We start from the raw sequence: 12,959 nt of genomic DNA, 5'->3' as shown, positions 1-12,959 counted from the left end.
ACTGGCTCTCTCTGAGTACTTACCTCTCTGAGCCTCAGACAGCAAGGATTTGTACGGCCAGGGCCCCTCCCCTTCCCACCCTCTCCAGGCCCATCATTGGCCATTTTGGGAGGGGTGAGTGAATCGACCTGACCAAATATGGTCATATCATCCAATAATTCTTATAAAAAATAAAAATATATCAAAAGTTAATTAACTCCCACCCAATCAATGAAACCCTTCCAGGGCCATGAAACCCTGATTGAGAAAGCCTGCCCTATAAAATCCACATAAACCAGCTGCAATTTGACAGCCATTTACACAAACACCAAAGATAATTGCTCCCTAGAGAGGTAGAAACAGTCCTTTGCATAGTGGACAGAGGCACAGGGTGGGGTGCAAGGCACTAACCATGTAATTCTATATGTCTGTTTATTCAGAAGTGCTTTATTCAATAGGGCTTACTTTCCGGCAGGCACACATAATGTTGTAGCTTTAGCAGAATTTCAGGAGCAGGGATGTATGTTTATCTTTTTAAAGGGCATCCTGGAATCCTGTCACTTTAACAATAACAATTTTTGAAAAAAAACATTTAAGGGTTTGGTGAAGCGGAGTAAAAAGGATAAACTCATGGTACAACTCTGAAAGCAAAGGGGAGTGGTTATTATTACACATTTCGGAAACCTCACAAATGAGTTCAGTTCATTCTGCCTGAGTTAGAACAAATTGCAAGGTTTTCGTCTCAGAAAATATGGTGATAGTAATAATTATGAGCGTCTGCTTCTAATTAGAGTGCTATCTAAAGGGAAAGGGGAGGATCATACCCTTTGGGGTCCACTGCCTGACTATGAAGACATGTCCCACAAATAATCAAGATAATTATAATGCAAGATTTGGGGACTGCAGAGATATTGGGATTGTAGTGCCTATTTCTGGCAGTGTGAGATGTAATGATGCACGGGGAAATGTAAATTTGTTTGGTGATAGGTAAAAATTGAAAAAAATCAATTAAAAATGGGTGAGGAAGGAAAGGGTCTCGGGAAAAAGTATAGGTTCCATCAAGTCAGAAGAACCAAAAGTGTTAATTTACTGACTAGACTGCACCCACAGAACAATTATTCCAGCAATTTTAATCACATTAGCCATTCCATGTTAATTGCATTATTAACCTAATTCTTTTCACATGTTTGAGGGAATGAAGTTTGCACCACGTATGATCACAGGAGCAACATGCCCACAAATGAAGTCCTGATCAGTCATTTCTGACTGACGCTAAAGCTGAAAAAATCTTGGAAGGAAAGTTTCTGAAATGGCAGCATAGACTTCCTCACCGAGATGTTTGCATGTAAACATCCAAAACATGCCAAGAAGCCAAAACCTGAAATCTGAGCTTAGTGCTTTGGTTTTAAATTCTGAACAAAGGTTCACGTTTCTCGCAGGGATTCTATTTCTGATGTGCCTGTTTGTGTCAGTCCTTTGGGGACCTCCACACCCAAATCAGTATTAATGGAAGAATAAAGCAGGTGACAAAATTATGCAGGCACAAGTGGATGAGTTGTGTTGTTCGTCAGCTAAGATGTCACGGGCACAGTCCAGTCCTTTGGCACTCCTGCATCCACAATCCAAATTTGCAACAGCAGTGGGAATGCTGGTTAAGAATAATAGAATCATAAAGTTGGAAGGAGCCATACAGGCCATCTAGTCCAACCCCCTGCTCAACACAGGATCAACCCTAAGCATCCTAAAGCAAGATGAATCCTTTTGCCTCGGTATAAAACACAGCAGCGCAAATGCTAAGAAAACGTAATAGCCCTGTCCTAGCATCATTAGCTTGAAGCTAGATGGCTGCGTCTCCCACAAAGACTAACACAAGCACTTACTGACGGCACTCACCCAGATCCCGATAATGATCTCAAGTCTTCCATGGCTAGAAATTGCAGCAGGCAGTGAGGGAAAGGTGCTGCGGAGCAGGACTGAAGCTGGCCTCAAATTCGACCCCTGTAGAAGAGCCTGGGAGGAGACCTTGGGGAAAGTCCTTGAGAGAAGGTTGCTAGGCCGAGGCCAACAGCAGGAGGGCTGAGAAGATTCTGAAACTGGCTTCCCAGATGACAGCATGTGGTGCAACACGGACACACAAGGGCCCGCACTCTTCCCACTATTATCTCCAAAAAGGGCACCCACATGTCTCCCCTATTGAAACCACATATTGGTTTCATCTGTCCCGGGTCCTTAATGGTCTCCATGTTATGTGTGTGGACAGAATGGTGCTAATGTGAGCCACCATGCAAATAAAGGCTTGTAAGACTCTCAATTCTGGACTCTATGGACCAATCATAGGGCCACATTAAGGGCCAATCAGAGCTCTTTGTGGGCCCACTGAATATGTCCATGTTTTCCCTTTGTGGTTTGGTATTTTGGCTGGTCTTTGGATGCATCAAAAGAGCTGTGTTTTCTAAGAACTTTTATTTTATTATTTTATTTTTTATTTAATTTATTATATAGCAGTCTGGTGTCTACCAAACCCGCAGACTTACCACTCCAAAAGTGGGAGATCTGCAGAGCTGGTTCCAAGTGTCACAGAGCCAGGAAGAGAGATTTCCCCATCACTCCCTGTCCTTCCATGTGCCCCCCACTTGCCTGTTCCTCCTTCCCCTGCCTGCTCATGCACCCTTCCACCACCTGGTGCTAACAGCCATCAGCTTGCCCTTTCCCCAGGGGGAATGCCACCCCTGTGGCTACTGGGAGCACCTACCCACCCTTCCTCAGTAGTGCTAGCCAGCCTGTGCCTCTGGGGCATGGGTGACAGAGCACTCGCAAGTAGGCAGGGGAAGGGCACATGGGCAGAAGGCACTGGAGGGTTCAGTGGCATTGAGTCCTGGTCAAAGCCCTGGGCCCCAGCAGCTGCCCCACTTCAGGGCATGCTGACACTGCCCCTCGAAGTGTGCAAGTTTTATTTAAATACCAATAGTCATTAGAGCAGGCTGGCAGGGGCTCCTGGGAATTGTAGTCCATGGACATCTGGAGGGCCGCAGTTTGACTACCCCTGCATTAGAGTATTATTTCCTGTGGAAGAATAACTGTACCAAGGACACAGGGCCTTACTCAACCTAACATCAACAAACTGCCCTTTAAAAAAACAACCTCATAGCGAGGAATAACCATGGCCATAAAACTGGAATTGAGAAAAAGAGCTAAACAAAGAGCTAAAATTGACAGCAGATGGAAGCTGAAGCCAATAATTATTTTAACAGCACCTCAAACTATAAAGCAGCCTTTCTCAACTTTCTTACACTTGAGAAACCCCTGAAGCGTTCTTCAGCTTTCGAGAAACCCCAGAAGTGGCGTGATTGTCCAGAATATGGTTGGGAAGCAGAGCTGTGGACATGCCTACCTGGGGCCCCTTCCCTTTCTGGCAAGAAACCCTAGAGCAGGGGTAGTCAAACTGCGGCCCTCCAGATGTCCGTGGACTACAATTCCCAAGAGCCCCCTGCCAGCATTCGCTGGCAGGGGGCTCTTGGGAATTGTAGTCCATGGACATCTGGAGGGCCGCAGTTTGACTACCCCTGCCCTAGAGTTTCGTGAAGCCCTGGTTGAGAAAGCCTGCTGTAAAGAGAAGATGCTGAGTGGAACCTTCCTTGGAAGCTACAATTTGGAAACTACCAAAGAGGAAGCCATGCTCCAGGCAGCTACAGGTGCCAATCCTCATGGGTGCACCTAGCCCAGCATCTTCAAAAGATACAGAGAGAAGTTCACACACTCACATTCCTTTTTCAGACATGCCCCCATCAGGCAGAACACGGAACTGCAACAACAGTCTACACTAGTTGCCTGCACAGACGCTTTCCCAGCCTTGTGGAATGCGTTGTCTGGCTTCCGCCCTTCGGTCACTCCACAAACTATGTAATGCGGAGTTGTAAAAAGGAGGAGGGCCTTTCTATAAAGCCCTCAGCACCTCTCAGTTTTTGTTTAGGGCTCTGTTGTGGGAGGAGGACTTTAACCTTCATCTCTTTTACCCTCCTTTTCTCTGTCTCGTAGCATAGTGAAATCAGAGTCCAGTAGCACCTTTAAGACCAACAAAGATTCATTCAAGGCATGAGCTTTCGAGTGCAAGCACTCTTTGTCAGACTATGAACTGACCATCATAACAGTAGGAATAACAGAAAAGCCGTCTCACCTCAGGGAAACATACAGCAGCAGAAGAAATCTCTCCTTCAGTCCTTTCTGGAAGAATCTGCAAAAAAAGAAAAAAAAAGTTCATGGTTTTCACTAAAAGCAAAAACACTTCTGAAAGCACCCCCTCATTCTGCCCGGTCCTCTTTTTTTTTAAAGCACTGATAAACTTTGAGATATCATACGGACTGCAGCCCCCACCCCATTGGGAAAGCTTTTACAACTTGGCCTTTTAGTCCTATGCGTCAAGTTCATAATCCCCCGATTTCAAGCAGATCCCAGTTGCACGGATGAAACTCAAGAGGAGTTCGGGAGGCCCCAGGAGGAGTGGCTTCAGGCCACTCAAGTGCGCTTTTGAAATGACAAGCTGCCTTCACTGAGAATCTCCGAGCAGCAAGATCACAGCCCGGAGAATAATCCCCGAAAAGCCCTTGCATCAGACACGTGACCTTCAGCTGCAAGAGACAGGGTAGGCCAACTTGCCCTCTTTTTAAAAGAATTGCCTTTTAGTATTCACAGGGCAACGCAATGAAAAGAAAACTCAGGATGAAATTGCAGCCTGGTAGATTAAATTCGGCATGCATTGTTGTTGTTGTTTTTTAATGTATTTAAAGAAATGTACATGCACATGAAAACTTTTATACCCAGGATTAAACTTGGTTCTTTTAAAAGGCACTCTCATTATTAATCTTTTTGAAAAGAAAATATATCTGAAAATGGTCCACTTTGCTAGAAGATGACGGTGTAGCTCTTGCACACGCTGGCAGGGGCTCATGGTCACTGTAGTCCATGGACATCTGGAGAACTACAGTTTGGCCACCCCTGCTATAACCTGTGTTGACTGCTGGCTGTGCCAGTCCAATAGGCCGAGCGTTTTTGTTCTTGTTAGAGAGTTGAGGTATTGTCTCTTTTGTTAGACACCTCACTGGGTGACCTTGAGCTGTTCACTCTCTCTTTCTCCTTCTCACTGAATTCACAAGGTTGTTATCAAAGGAGGGAGGGGGAGCTGTGAACTGCCTGGTGAAGGGTAGGATAAAAGTGTGATTGCTGGAAGGAAGACAGCAGAGCAGAGCAGGGGGAAGCCCAACATCCTTTTACACTATCTTAGGTGTGAAGAACAGGTGTCACACTTGGGCTGGAAGATGCCTGAGAGAAAGAGGGGAGGTGCAAGAGATAGCTGGAAAATACATGCTCACTGGCATAGATTCTGAACAAAACATTCACATTCTGAGGCTCTGAAATCAGAATTCCACATTGGGACTCTGGCAACATTGCCCGTAATGTTCTAGCTCAGTGGTTCTCAACCTTCCGAATGCCGCAACCCTTTAATACAGATCCTCATGTTGTGGTGACCCCCAACCAGAAAATTATGCAAATGTTCTTTCACAGAAATTAAACCAAAACTGATCAACGGCATGATGATCCACTGTTCATGATTGTATGTAAATTGTTTTTTTCCTGGGTTTCTCCGTTCAGTTCTGCCTCTTGTCCCACTACACCTATCTCGCTCTTTTCTGCTGCTCCAGACAGATGAACGCTCTATCCTGATCTACCCCACAAGGCTGATGTGTGGACGGTGCCCCCCCTCCCAGCCAAGCTGCTTTCCCTGCCACGACCCCTGTGAAAGGGTCATTCGACCCCCAGGTTGAGAACCACTGTGCTAGAATCTGTTTCGATAGATCCTTGTTTTACATTCTGAAGGATGCATGTTCTTCTTAAAGAATATTTTCCTGTTTACATTACAACACAGATGTGATTTAAAGTCAAGTTGGACCACTGGTGCAGACAGATGACCCAATTGTTGCATGGTGCACACCAGCCAGTTTGAAATCAGCTGTTGGAAATTGTTATAAATAGGAGTTTTAGAGGGATATTGTTCAGTGGTAGGGATAGAACATTTGTACAGAAAATCTCAAATTCAATCCTCAGCATCACCGGCTCAAACGGATTTCTGGTTACAGGGCAGGAAAAGCCTCTGCTTTAGACTCAATAGATCCACTGGTTGTGATCCTAAAGACTCTTCTGCGAGAGAGCACCAGCCACTTAATAAGAGGGACTTGACTTCCAAGCAGACCTGCTCAGAATTGTTTCCACTGCTAGTCAGGTAAATCCAGGGTTGCCAATCCCCAGGTGATGGCCGGACATCTCCCATAATTACAACTGATCTCCAGGCAATAGGTCAGCTCACCTGGAGAAAATGCAACAGGAAAATTTACCTATGTAGTAGGCCACAATACTATAAGAAATAAAGTCCTTAATCTCAAACGCAATCCTTTTTGCTTGGAGAGTCTACATGCAACCTAAAAGATGACACTGATTCCATGAAGTTCATATTGACAATATAGGCCAGGGGTAGTCAAACTGGGGCCCTCCAGATATCCATGGACTACAATTCCCAGAAGCCCCTGCCAGCATTCGCTGGCAGGGGCTTCTGGGAATTGTAGTCCATGGACATCTGGAGGGACGCAGTTTGACTACCCCTGATATAGGCCATGTAGAGACCCAGTTTGTCTGGCTATTGAAGATCTTGAGTCATGATGACTCAAGGCGGTACATTGACCAGTTTGAAGATCAGCATAAGGAGGGTCCATTGAACTGAGGGAAATGTGGATAACAATATTGCAGAGAAGAAGGTCTATGAATGAAACATCTGTATTATTGCTGCATTGTATTTACATTGCACATAACATTGTAATCCACTGCAAGCATAAATTTCCCTGCCGGACTTTCTTTACAGTGTCTTTCAAGTCTGAAAATGGCTGCTTTTGAAGGCGGACCCTACGGCATTCTAACCCAATGAGGACTCCCCAAACCTCACCCTCCTCAGCTCCCCAACCCAGAATCTCTGTATTTTTCCCAACCCAGAGCTGGCAGTCCTAGGCAAACCAATTCAACACAGCTTCACATGTTCACATAAAAGGCTGAAGAAACTGCAAGCAGTGGCTTTTTGAGGGGGAAAAAACCTTACTGTGATCATAAAGCTTTCTTTATTTTGTTGCTGTTTCCCCCCAGCTTCCATTAGAGCACAATGGGGGATGATTTTTATATGCTTATCGTTTTCAAAAAATCACATTAATAGCCCTCAGAGCTAAATCTACTTAGGCCTGGGAGCTGAACGTTCACAGTCGGCGCCAGAATCCAACTGGGCTGCCTTCCGAATGACACACTTGATGCCGTCACTGATAGGCATAAGCTATCTCCACAGTCCCCGAGACAGAACCCAGGCTGCGGTTGGTTGCTAAGAATAGACAGCCGATAACTTTTTATTGTGCTTATCTTCCTTTTTTCCTTCAGCGCCTGTTATGCACTGCCTCTTTAAGAGGCTCTCCCAGTAGGCCTCAGAGCAAGCAAGGGGGGGGGGAGAGAGAAAACGGGGGGGGGGGGGGGGTGACAACCCTTGCTTCGAACTCCAGAATCGGATTCTTTACTCCAAATTCCCGGTCCTGCAGTTATTGTTAAAAGGCCTTTGGCCAAATGGAACCAGGTGTTTGTTGTTTGCTTCACTACAATAAATTTGACAAAAGCGACTTTGCCTGTTAACTCCTACCAAGGTTCCATCTCTCCTCCCTAGCTCATAATCTGTGCTTAAACGGGGCTTAATTTGGGACAGAGTTTAGTCTTTATTTTCTTTCTTAAACACCAGGGTTCAGTCCATGCACCCACTCACACGCAACTGAAATATCCTACCAGTGGGTATCTCCTTACGCTGCTTATGCTTTGCCTGGATATCCCTAATCACATTTGACAGCAATACAGGGCAGCATCAAATAGATTAGAAAGAAACAGCTACCATCCTACAGATTAACTTCTCTCTTCGCCCCCCCCCCCCCCCCCGGAACACAAACTGCCTTTCAGAGAGGTCTTTATGAGCAAAGGCACTTTCATGGCTAATTTATTCCGGGGGGCCAATCCATTCCAAAGATTATTCTGGATTTCAAAGACTTAGCCTCCTGGTGACACGAACAGGGGGGAAAAATATGCACCATATACTTCTCTCTTTAAGGTCTTGCCATTACGGGTGTTAAAAATGAGCACTAGGCAGGCTGTATCCTGGACAGAGAAGGATTGGGGAAATGTGGCTTCAGGTCTCTATGCTGCCAATTAGCTCCCTGAGTGACCTTCGGCCTAGTCCCTCTCTCTCAGCCTAGCCGACTTCACAGGGTTATTAATTAGGGATGCCAACTCCCTGGGGATTTGGGGGTGGAGCCTGGGGAGGGGCATCGGCAGGGTATCACACCACAGAGTTCACCCTCCAAAGCAGTCATTTTCTCCAGGGGATCTGAAATATAATCCTGGGAGATTTCCAGTCCCCACGTGGAGATGGGCAATGAGGGCACAGTGTTGGTGGGAGGAGACCATGTAATATGCCTCAAGCGCTCTTTCTGAAGGCATAGGATTGCCAATGCAAAGCTTGTAAATTCAGAGAGAGAGAGAGAGAGAGAGAGAGAGAGAGAGAGAGAGAGAGAGAGAGAGAGAGAAGAGCCCGTGGAGGTAGGGGTGCCAGCCTCCAGGTGGGACCTGAGAATCCCCCAGAATTACATAATTTTCTACTTTGGAGAAAAAGTATGCTTTGTAGGATGGATACTGTGGCACTGTACCCCACTGAGATTCCTGTCCTCCCCAAGCTCCATCCCCAAATCTCCAACTGGATCTGGAAACTAACACCCCCACCCCCCAAATCCCCTGGCAACCCTAGGGTTTGGGGTAGGACATAATGGGGTATAACGACATATCCACTCTCCAAAGCAGCAAATCTGAAGATTTGAGATTTAATTACATCCCCCCCCCCCAACTAGATCACAGTTAGGAGTTTCTGTGCCTGGATTAGCCGCTCCACATTTGTCATCAAACCCTTCCCCTTTAATTTTCAACCGGTGTGCCTGACGTGAGCTGTCAGGAGCTCTCAAGGTGAGGCATATAATAAGCGTAAAGATGTGTGTTGTCTAACTAGCCAGGAAATCTACCTGTCACGTTAAAAAACAGAAAGTGTTTCTCAGAAGCTGTGGAAATGTATGCTTCGTGGTATTTAGGAGGGCTTTTTAAGCACTTGTTTTGATGGTTCTGCTTTGGTATCCTGACTTGAGAATTCCTTTTAGTAGAAAAGCAACAAAACTATCCCCTCTCCAAGCCAACTTTACAAACAAAACCACAGTAGCCTACAAGCCTCCCTCCTTAAAATGAAATGTTTCTAAACCATCTCCTTAATTGATCCTTTAAGTGTGATTCCTAATCTACAGGAATATTGAATAGTCTAAAATGACGCTTCGGAATATTGAATTGTATCCACAATACTCTGCATGTGGAAATTCTGTGTGTTTTCTTAAGGTTTGAGATACTTTGGAAGAAGAAGAAGAAGAAGAAGAAGAAGAAGAAGAAGAAGAAGAAGAAGAAGAAGAAGAAGAAGAAGAAGAAGAAGAAGAAGAAGAAGAAGAAGAGTTGGTTCTTATACATTTTGTTTTTTAGGCTTCAGAAAATTAATGATGGGGACATGGCCCTAGTTTGTCACTGCTGGGGATTTTGCTATGAGGGCTTCCCATCACAAACACAGTGTAAATCCACATGTTTTTCTGGTCTTCCACAGAAAGGTGCTATTTTCTGCAGAGCCGGGGAACATCCCATCCTCACTGACAGCTCCAATGAGGCACAAAGAGCCAGAGGTAATGCCTTCCCCCAGGGAGCTGTGCCCTGCATGGCCCTCACACCCGCCAGAGTACAGGGCCACCAAGACCAGTTGCAGCATCTCCCTCCCAGGCTGTCAAGATTTCTGGGAACTGCAGACAGGATGCACAAAGTGGGAAAGTGTCACCAGCCATATACCAAACACAGCCCACCCTTTTCCAACGCAGAGGTCTGGTAGGTTCTATCATTGTCTGCACTTTAACGCTTCTTGATCTGGAACACTGGAGCCAGCAAGCATAAATCCCCACTTTCTGTTGTCCCTCCCTTAAGCCCCCCCTGAGGCTGCGTTTAAACAGCAGCTGTTTCCATGAGAGACCTAGAGGGAGATGTGGGTTGGTGCCCCTCCCCCTCAGCTACTCCGCTGATTCGCCTCCTGTCTGCAAGCAAGACAAAGGCCCAGGTCTTTCCTCTTTCTGCTTTTTCTCCTCTCTGGGCCTGGCCTGTAGAAATGTCAGAATGGCTCCTCTTCAAAGTAATAATAAGATCCAGCTACTTCCTCAACGTTTGCAAATAGAACTCAAGTTTAAGATCAAGGTGGCGCCTATGTGAGGAGCAGAAATCAAATTAGCACTCCAGTTAGGGTTATCAAGCAGTTAGCGTTTTGTTGGGTTGCCCTCTCCCTCCCAACTCCCCCCCCCAACACCAACCCCAACCCCCCCCCCATGGTTTGTTAAGTAACTGGACAGGGCTATCTCCAGAAAATGGTCAGGTAAATCAGGTGTAGTCAACCTGTGGTCCTCCAGATGTCCATGGACTACAATTCCCATGAGCCCCTGCCAGCATTTGCAAATGCTGGCAGGGGCTCATGGGAATTGTAGTCCATGGACATCTGGAGGACCACAGATTGACTACCCCTGAGGTAAGGCATTTGCCCCTAGATTAACAATAGGATACCTGTTCCTCCTCCAGCCACACTGCTGTCTGCATATTGCACCCAAGGTTACAGTACTTAAAGGGAATTCTTCGTTTGTGTGCCCCGCTTCCAAGTTGAGGAGCCAACAGAGAAAGCTTTGCCCCAGAACAGTGTTCTGCCTTCACTCCCAAAAGCAGCAGTATTCTGGGGACAGCAAGAGAAGTGGTTACCTCGGGCGGTGGCAGGTTGCTCACCAGTCTACTTCTGTGGTAGGGGAAAGGGTCACCATGTTGCAGTCAACTCCTGTAGGGTTTTCAAGACGAGAGATGGACAGAGGTGGTTTGCCGCTGCCGGCCTCTGCCATCCTGGACCAGGGCCATCTTTGCATAGCTTCTGAGATCTGATGAGACCCCACTAGTCTGGACCATCTACTCCTATACATTGTGCATTACACCAGCAAAATTCAGATTCTGCCCAACTCTACCCATAAAATAAATAAATAAACAAATAAATAAACAAATAAATAAAACCAGACTCTGTTCTAAACTCTCCTCCTTTCTAGATTTTCATGTGTTCTACCCAGTGTGACCAGGTTTTGTCCCCTATCCCCCTCCATATGCAATATTTTAAAATCCAAGACTTATGACTCTAGTTCCCCGCACACTTGAATTAGAGGTAAGGATGCCCAACCATTTTCCTAATCTCAGCTCTACAGATCACTAGTATAAACCATATAGCCCAATCTCAAAAATCAGATTTCTGCCATAGATTCCCTAGGTGTTTAAAACTAAACTATTTGTTCAGCACCAACCTGCCTCCCATCTGCAGTGTGGATGCTTAAACTCGTCAAGAAAGACTGGAATAAATCTCCATAGGATTGCCCTGTTAGTGAGCAAAATGTGTGCAACATTCTGAAAAAAACGTTAAGTTTTATTTTTCAAAACACACTCCCTTGTACTGTCCTTCTTAGTCAGGTAAAACTCATTTGATATGATAGATTAAGCGGTTTGGAAGCTAACCGTAAGAATTGTCATTGCACAGATATGGATTCAAAGCACGGCTCAATGACATTGGTTTCTTCTTTAATAAATAATGACTCTAAACTGATGTTAGCAGAAAGACAGTAAAAATTCTAAAGGAATTTAGAAGAGGAAGAAGAAGAAGATCTGGCTTTTTGTATGCTGCTTTTTACTACCCAAAGGATTCTCAAAGCAACTTACAATCCCCTTTGCTTCCTCTCCCCACAACAGATACCCTGTGAGGCAGGTAGGACTGAGAGAGCTCTGGAAGAACTGCAACTGGCCCAAGGTCACTCATCTGGCTGCATGTGGAAGAGGAGTGGGAATCAAACCTGGCTCTCCAGGTTAGAATCTGCTACTCTTAACCACCCCACCAAGATCAAAGTGGCTTTCTACCTAAAACACAGTGTCAGAACAGCATGCTATTTAGTAAACTTGAAAGAATTAATATTATTGAAAAACAAAAGATTATTGGAATTGGAAGGTCATGATTTAAGGTTTGGTTGGCATGTATGATAAAGTTAAACTTAATGCTGGGAAAAAAATGACATCGATTTCTTCAGGAGAATTTAGGACTATCCTCCTTAATCTATTAGCTAATCCATCCTTTTGTCCTTCAGATAATACAATCCTTCCTAAAGATTAACTGTATGTCCGCTTCTTTTCCAGAGCTGACAAGCCCAGTTTCAGCAAAATAGAGTTCACAGCTATCCCAAAATATAGCTCACTGTCTGCCAGCAATGTTTTGGTTACCATTTTACAGCAGAGCCTTACAAATGGCAGGTATTTATTTTTCAGCTAGATGCAAAAGAGCTACCTGACGCTCCGTTCTTTCACACTGTCTGGTTTTAAATTGAACCAACATTGGTAAGATATCGATTGCGATGAATGATACAAGCAGCACTCATACGAACAACCTAGCAGGCCTCTGTCAAAACAGGGATGCAATTACGCTGCCTGTGTGTCTCCTCCTACTAGTCCCAGCTGAGAGTCTCCATAGTAACCCTCCCTCCACAGGCCTATTCACTCATCAGCCAGACCACAATACATAGGGGCTTTTTGCACGGCTTCAAAATCGCACAATGGTTGCCAATTGGAAACGCTATTGATTTGCCATAACGCACGACGTCGTAGACAATCTGCAACACTCCTGAAACTGATCAGCAAAAAGCGCTTCGTTGTAGCGCTTTCAGGGGAATCCCCAAAAGTGGATTCACCCTCCGGAAAGCGCTACACTCTTGCAAACAATCTGCAACACT

The 12,959-nt window shown here is 45.4% G+C and overlaps 1 protein-coding gene across 1 annotated transcript in view; it reads right to left on the bottom strand.

The window, feature by feature from the left end:
- The window catches only part of PLXNB1 (plexin B1), a 165,498-nt gene that overhangs the window by 143,040 nt on the left and 9,499 nt on the right, over nucleotides 1–12,959 (bottom strand). Inside the window, exon 2 of the mRNA XM_077324828.1 lies at nucleotides 4,154–4,210. The gene's annotated coding sequence lies outside the window, so the exon portion shown is untranslated. The remainder of the gene's footprint in view (nucleotides 1–4,153; nucleotides 4,211–12,959) is intronic.

The sequence above is a fragment of the Paroedura picta genome, chromosome 3 (assembly GCF_049243985.1).
Source record: "Paroedura picta isolate Pp20150507F chromosome 3, Ppicta_v3.0, whole genome shotgun sequence".
NCBI classification, from domain to species: Eukaryota; Metazoa; Chordata; class Lepidosauria; order Squamata; family Gekkonidae; genus Paroedura; species Paroedura picta.
The sequence above is the reverse complement of the archived record's forward strand: the minus strand, read 5'-3'. Positions and strand labels throughout refer to the sequence as shown.